Here is an 8,247-nt window from a genome sequence, read left to right on the forward strand (position 1 = left end):
AGTGATGATGTGAAACACGTGAAAGCTGGGGAGGATTTTTCTGTCAGTGGAAGTGGAAAGGCAACTGCTAAAGGGGAAATGGGTAATAGGATTTTATACCTTTGTTTGTTTATCTATTTTTTATTTCCCTTTTTTTTTTTTTTTTTGCAAGCTTTACTTAAATTGAAATGTAGGGAAAGTGAGAAAATGAGCACAGCTGATCTCTAATGAGAGTTCAGAGATGTTTCATTCTGGTGGGGTTATTTCCTGAGATGATGACTTACACCTGCTTTCTGTTGCAAGGTTGCTGATGTACGGGATACCTGGTTTGGATATGAAGACATGACTGAGCAGAAAATTGAAGGTATGCCTTGATAGATGTATCTTTTAACTCAGCTTTGAAATAATGTTCAAGTTACGCTAGATTATTTGTTTTGTGGCTCTTAAATGCACGTAAAAGTGCTCTTTGATGCAGCTGAGGTAGTGTCTGTTCTAGAGTTCTGTGGGTTTGATTGAGTGTAGCTTCTCATGTAGCTTCTCAAGCGAGGAACTGTCTTGTATGTCAGCAAGTATCTTTGTTATGTTTTAGTTACGGTTTCTTCCTGATCTCATGTTGCTCTGTATTTTCACTGGGTGAAATAGTTGCTGTGAGCACTTGCTGGGAGAGCTGAGGTGATATGTTGCAATGAATGATAATCTAAATGAATTTGTTATGATTTTTTTTTTAGATAGGCTCACTTGAAAATCCATTCAAATACTGCTGTGTGTTGTGTTTGTAGCGTAGAAATAAAGAAAGTAGGCCACGTTTATGAGGGGAGTTGCCTGATCTGAAATAAATGTGTTTTGAGGAGATCCTGATGGACGTGTTCAGAAAGTAATAGAAATTCTGAGTACCTGATGAGGTGCTTTAATAAAGGTGGTGTTTGTAGTTGACTACTGAAAATTTGAGAAATAAAGTATTAAAGATGTGGAACTTCCAGTGAAATTACAGCAAGTTGTTATGCTGATAAAAGTTGTTGGAAAGTTGATGTTGGAAAATAAGGAAGAACTGCTGAGAAATTGTTAAAATTCTTTGTGATCTAGAATAGAAATGTCACAGTAACAACTATCTGAATTTTTATTCAAAAGAAAATTAACATGTAATTTGATGACTTTCTGATATTTATTTTTCTGCCTGGTGTTACAAATGCTTCTTAGTTATTGGCTTGTTTGTTTGTTTCTATCTCCAAAAACTACTTGAACTTTCTTTGTTGTTTCTTTCTTAAATCTCTTATACAATTCATATTTTTATAGCCTTCTATGCATTTCATCCTTGTGCTCGATGAGACTAGATTTGAAAGTAATTAAAGAATAGCACTTCACAGAGCAGCAGGTCATGTGGAGACTTGCTCAATATCTGATCAACTTTGGTTATTATTAAGTTTATATTGAAGAAAGAGACTCTAACTCAGCTATGTGGACATCTGAATTTTAGTTGATTGCTCAAAATTCTAGCTAATTTAATGTGGAGTTTTGGATAGAATATATTCTAGACTGTAAAAGCTTAATTACAGATTACATCCACCTTAAGCATTGAGAGGTGATACTTCTTAACTGAAAAGATGCAACAAAGTTTCAGTGAACAATCCCTAACCCATGATTTTTAAGCATTACAGTTGCAAGAATGAAATTGTAGCTTTAGAAAAAAGCTATTATGAAGTGATCTTACTGACTTTTCATAGAACTGATTTCCTAAATGTAATACAGGTTGGAAATGCATGGAGTTCTGTATCCTATCTAGCATGTTTTCAGTACGATAGTCAGGAAGTTTTGAAATGCATCTGTATTATTGCAATTCTAAAAAGTACAACTAGCAACTTTGCTTGTTTGGTTGGTTTGGTTTCCCCCTCCCCCCAAGATAATGTTTGGTAGCATATGGCATGATTTCTACATTGGTATTTGTCAAGGGAGGTCTGAAGAGCCTTAATGTCAAGCAACTGTATATCTGCTTGAAAGCAAGCAATAGTTCAAGTGCTTATGGCTGGGCTCTGTTTGCTCTCACTCTGCCTGCTGTTATATAGTATGACTATGTATTGTTAGCTTTGTAACATCTGATCTGCAGATTTGAATCATTGCTTTCGAAAGAAAGCAATGAGAAATCAGGAGCTGATCTGCAGCCCAGACTGAAGTTCAGGTGAGAATGATCTAGGATAATGATAGACAACATTTGCTGTGTCCTCATCCCAGTATAGAAAGTATGAGATCTTGGATGCTTTGTAGAAAAGCATCCTAGAAAAGACTCAAAGTGCTAGAATCAAAAGGCTGGGAAACTTGTGCTGAAAGGCCTTTGCAGTGCTGAATAATCTGGTTTAAGGAGAGTGAGTATTATCCATAAAGCTATGCGTGGGTATATGTATATATTGCACGTATCGTATATATGTATTGACTGGCCTTGTTTTTGTGGGATGGAAGTAACAGGCTGATTTGAGAGATCTTGTTCTTGTGCTGTTTTTCTAAACTTTCTCTATATTCAACCCAGTAGCAAATAAAGACTTGAGAGTTTTTTATTGTTACACATCACCTTAGCTTCTTGAATAATTACTTTTGTGGTTTAAAACCTATAAATCTATTCTTCATGTGTATGATGAGGTGCAACCAAAGTAATGTTACATGTTATTGTAGTTCTTTGCAATACATCCATCATAAACTTGAGGAGACCTCCAACATCCACGTCAAGACTTCAGCTATATTACTGTAAAAGTTTTGCCAGAAATATGAAAGATCTCTTTGACTGTAATTGGAAGTGACTAGGGATGAAAGAGGGGGAGTCTTAAGGCCACAATGCAATGAGAAGTGAGTCCAGTAGGTGTGTAGCCATCCCTGTGTATATATTACTACAGGAAGCTCTTCTAAAGGGAGCATCACAACTTGTGAAAATAGTGGAATGCAGTAACTGCAATATTTTACTTTATCCACAGTGAAGATATAAAAGCAAGAGGCAAAGCCAGGTGTCAGGTTCACATGGTTTACAATTGGTTAGAAAACAGAAATCACTTCATTAACACAATCTGGTTCATGATAAGGATTTTTTTGGTCCTTCTTAATCTTTAAAAAAAAAAAGGGAATGCTACAGGTTAAAGCTGCTTTCCATACAGGTTTTTTTTCCACTATAAAAGTTGATGTTGATGATATAAACTCTTCACATTTCTGTAAGGATCCTTACCAGAAGGATATCTTAATTGCTGCTTAGCTAGTTTCTTACAGAAGCAGAATCTCATCCATTCACTAAGAAATTCAAATGTATGATTTCAAAGTGTCTTATGAGTATTATTGCACATTCATAGTAAGTCATCTTAGTGTGCTTCAGAAATCAGGACCTTAAAATGTACGTCTTGTACTACTTTAGTTTAATGGGCTGTCAACTGTCCAGGCAGATCCAGTACAAAGTTAGACATGTCTTTAATCTTCAAAGAACACAATGAAAAAAGTGAATTTATTTAGTTATTAGCTAGAAGGTACAAAACAACTGAGAAGCAAAACAGTACTTTTTTTCTGACTTGAATTAGGTAATTGAAATTTTAGCTGTCCATGTGTGTAAAACATCCTCATAGTTATCGAGGGGTTTACTGAAGAGTAAGTGCTCATTTGTCTCTATTTAGTAAACAGTCATAAACTCAACACTTGCTCGGTTTTTTACATTCCCTACATTTAAATGAGGTGTTTATGTACCTCTTGATGCTTTCTAACATAAAAGTGGTGGCGGGGGAGAAGTTGTATCTGAACTGAATGAAGTTAAAGTTTTTGAGAGCAAGACTTGGTTTCTTCTTTCTCTAAAGAATTGTAACAATAGGAGACTCATATGCACAAATAGGTTGTATGTATGTATTGTCCATTATTTTAAACAAATATCTTTTATTTTATGCTTGCAATTAGAAATACTTGACCTTTACTTTCCTTTAAATTTACAAGCTGCTTAGTAATCTCAAAGCCCAGATCTCTGATGTTATTAAAGGTTATTACTTCCATAGGAAAAAGAACTGCAATAGTATAGGAGCTAAAAATCCTTACTGCTTGGCTTTCAGAACAACTGTATATCATCAGCAGTGATCCTCAGGAACAGGATTGTCTTAAGATATTACTGTAGGACAGTTAGTCAAGTACATGACATGCTTTGCTCCTCTTAGATACAGGGTAATATCTGGAAGGAAAAGATCAAATTTGTACAACTCTGACATGTTCTAGAAGCAAAGTAGCTGTTTATATTAACATTATTTTTGTCACTTCACCCAGACTAGCTCTTTATTTCCTGTAGAGGTTCTCAGCAGATAGACCTAAAGAGCAGCTGCTCTGAGCACTGGTGGAGTTGGGATATGTATGATGAATGAATTCAGTTTCATGGCCAAATTGCTTATCCAGACATGAAGGAAATAAAGCTTGTTTATTCTCCTTTCCCCTCTCCTTTCTAGCCTATTTCTGCTATTCAAACTTTAATTTACTCTTTGCATTAAATTATTCACTTGGAGCTATTTTGTATGTTGTGTTATTTTTATGTTCTTAAGATTTTGCAAAAAATAAAGCTTTAAAGGAGGGAGAGTGTCATGCAGTGTTCTATTTTAGCTGGAATTCTTTGTGTTGTACTTATAGCACCAATATATAGATCACTAAACTAAAACCACTCTTAAAAGATCAAATTCACTGAATAAACTCAAAATTCAAACTGCTGGGGGCAGAGGAAGACTAAGACATAATAATTGAAACTGGAATCATGAGTTTTCATCATGAAAATGTGTTTACCACCCAGTATGTCATACCGTAATAATGCTAGACTTCTAAAGTCTACTTGGTCTAAAGTAGTAGCAGTAGTCTTTTTGTTGAGGAACTAATTACATTTTCAGACAGTTACCAATGTTGTCTGTAACTAGTACAAGCTTGGGAAACATCAATCAGTTGTGTGATGGTCTTACGTGGCATGGGTGGTTGGTGTAGTTTGGGGTCTGTAGGATTATGGTAGGACTCCATCAAGAGTCCTGTATTTTCACATTGTTTTATAAATAAGTAAACAATTACAACATGTTCCCTTCTTTGGATTTGAAGGTTGGACTACTTGGTGGATAAAGAATTGTTCTGAAGGTCACAGCCAATTTTGGTCGATGACTTCAAGTCCAGGTGTGGGATGGTAATGAGCAGCATCCTCTGGGGTTTGCTTGGAACTGATGTTCTTAAAAATCTTTATTAGTGACATACATGATGGGATTGAGTACACCTTCAGCAAGTTTGCTGATGACACCAACCTGAGCAGTGCAGTTGATGAAGCAGAAGGAAGGGATGCTATTCAGAAGGACCTTGATAAACTTGAAAGGTGGACCTTTGTGAACCTAATGAGGTTCAACAAAGCCATGTGTAAGATCTTGCACTTGAGTTGAGGTAATCACAAATATTTATACAGACTGGGAGAAGTCCTTGAGAGTAGCCCTTCTGAGAAGGACTCAGGAGTCCTGGTTGATGAAAAACTTATTGCAAGTCAGCAGTGTGCACTTGCAGTCCAGAAGGCCAGTGGTATCCTGGACCTCATCAGAAGAAGGGTGGCCAGTAGGGCAAGAAAGGTGATTGTTCCTCTCTATTCTGCCCTTGTAAGGCCCCCTCTGGAGTACTGCATTCGAGTCTGGTGTCCCCAACATAGGAAAGATGTGGAGCTTTTGGAGAGGCTCCAAAGGAGGGCCAGGAAGATGATCTAAGTGCTGTAGCACCTTTCCTATGAAGACAGGCCAAAGGAACTGGGCTTGTTCAGCTTGAAGAAGAGAAAGCTATGGGGAGACCTCATTACAGCCTTCCAGTATTTAAAGGAAGTTCATAAACATGAGGGAACTCAATTTTTCATATGGGCAGATAGTTCCCCATATACAAGGGGAAATCTTAAACTAAAGGAAGGGAGGTTTAGATTAGATGTCAGGGGGTTCTTTTTTACTGAGAGAATGGTGAGGTGCTGGAGAAGGTTACCTGGAGAGATTGTGGATGCCCTATCTCTGGAGCTGTTTAAGGCTAGGTTGTATAGGGCCCTGTGCAGCCTGATCTAGTACTTGATCTAGCAGCTAGCAACCTTGCCAATGGCAGGGGGTTTGGAAGTTGATGATCCTTGAGATCCCTTCCAACCCAAGACGTTCTCTGGTGGTCATAGAACATCATGATTAGCTACCAAAAAAAAATTTAGTGGAAGAACTGCTGAAGAGTTTTTAATGCTTGGATGCTTTCTGGCTCTCTTTAAATTGAGTACCCCTGTGTATTTGAGCAGAGGTGTTTGAACTACAGTCAAATCACCTTCAACTTCTGGAGAAATATTAGAAGAGTTTAAGCACTAAGAAGGTAAGATGCTGTTGCTGAGATCAAATTATGCCAAGTCAATCTGATTTCCTTCTGTGCTTGAGTAATGAGCCTTGCAGCCCAAAGAGAAGCTGTAAAGTTTAGAATAGTTGTGTGATATTCTCATAAGCAAATTAGGGAAACTAATTCTAGGTGAGTGCAAAACTAATTAGGAAAAACACTTGGAGTATTTATCTGTCAAACTTGAAGCTTCATAGGTTGTGATCTTCATTGGTTCCTTCTGCATTTGATTCTGTTCACTTTTTTTTTTTTAGCAACTTGTATAATAGAAAAAGCATGAAGCCTGCTAAGTTACTAGATAATACTATTGTAAGAAAAATGCCAGCTACAGATAGGAATAGGTGAAGTGAAAGTGTCTTTAAACGAATAGCATTGAATTGACAGCACGTCTTAAGTTCCATTCCAGCTGAATTTCTACTGTACAAATGCAAAGAAGGTAACAGTTAGTGAGGTGGAAATCTTGCACAAAAGGACAACAGGCCACAAGCTGAGCATGAGATCTTTCATAAATGTCCTTGACAAATGGATGGGTGCCATCCATCTTTCAAGTAATCCTTCTCTGTTTAGCACTGGCAAGCGTTTATACAGAACGGTTTATGCAGATTTGGGTAACAAATGTTGGGTTCATTTCTCTATTTAAGCCACTCATTGCTAACTCTCTCCTCCTTTCTTCTCTCTTTTTCTCATACTTACTGAAATCTGTAAGTCTGCTGAATCTATAGGAAGTGAGATGCAGGTGACAAAAGTTGTGAGAAATATTTGATTCTGAAGAACTGTGGATAAGTATTATGGGCAAGCTTAGTGATACAAGTTGGTTGGCTGGCTCTTTGTGTTTGGTTTTTTTTGTGGTTGTTTTTTGTTTGTTTGTTTTGTTTTAATGAAGTAGGTAGCAGAATGCTGTCTTAATGGAATGTTATTTGTTCAAAATACTTGATAAGAAAACAGACAGTGGCTTAGATTTGTCTTCATATGTTTGTTTGTTTGTTTTTTTCCTTGATTTTGAGCACTTCCTATTCCCCTTGGCTGTGTTTTCTGTAATCTAATGATGTGCATTTGAGTTTTCATTTAGCTGCTGTCCTTGATAGTCCCTGAGACTGAAGCCACGCTGCACAAGCTAATTGGTGCGCTGATCCTTGATCAGCCTGAAGTACAGCATGATCTTGTGAACACAGAACAATTTCGTTAGAATACTTGCTATTAAGAATGCCTTTTACACTAAAGATTTTTTTTTTAAAAAAAAAGGGGGCAAAGAAAGACTATACTGTAATATAGTCTTTCTGTATACTTGGCTACTGCTGACACAGTTGATATTCATCTTTATACAGTCTTAAGTGTTTCAGTAATTGTTTAAAGTGTGCTGTGTCTATAGATTTCTCTATTAAGCTTTTCAGCAAGCCTTTGAACAACTATATTCCCCAGTGAACATAGACTGTATTAGATCAGGTGTCAAACAAAGCATAACCTGTCTGGATCTGCTCTTCAGCTCCTCTCCTGGTCTGTATGGCTGTGATGCTTTATATCTAATATCTATGCCCCATCTAATGTTAGGTTTATAGTTGCACAACCTCCAGTGTTTAGACTCCTGTAGAAACTGATGCAAAAATGATTGAAAGACGAAAATTGGGTCTTGCATCTTTGTTGGGAGACTTTCTAGAAAACTAAAATTGCAAGAAATGTGGTAATGAACGAGAGAAAAAAAATGTGCAAGTATGAAGAAAGGCTTAAAGGACAGTTATCCTTTTTAGACTTCTGTTTGATGCATCTCTGCTTTCTTTTGCTTATGTTCAGTATCAATAGTTTTTCCCACTAAATTAATGTGATGTATCTGGATCAGTGATAGGCAGATCTTAAGTTTTCCAAATATAAAGTTTTGGGCAGAACAGGCTAGATCATCACTGGAAACTAGTACAA

The 8,247-nt window shown here is 36.9% G+C and overlaps 1 long non-coding RNA gene across 1 annotated transcript in view; it reads left to right on the top strand.

The window, feature by feature from the left end:
* The first annotated feature begins 237 nt into the window (after positions 1 to 237).
* Positions 238 to 8,247, top strand: part of LOC104910520 — a 115,749-nt gene continuing 107,739 nt past the window's right edge. Inside the window, exon 1 of the long non-coding RNA XR_004159458.1 lies at positions 238 to 343. This is a non-coding gene — a long non-coding RNA (uncharacterized LOC104910520). The remainder of the gene's footprint in view (positions 344 to 8,247) is intronic.

The sequence above is a fragment of the Meleagris gallopavo genome, chromosome 4 (assembly GCF_000146605.3).
Source record: "Meleagris gallopavo isolate NT-WF06-2002-E0010 breed Aviagen turkey brand Nicholas breeding stock chromosome 4, Turkey_5.1, whole genome shotgun sequence".
Classification (NCBI taxonomy): Eukaryota; Metazoa; Chordata; class Aves; order Galliformes; family Phasianidae; genus Meleagris; species Meleagris gallopavo.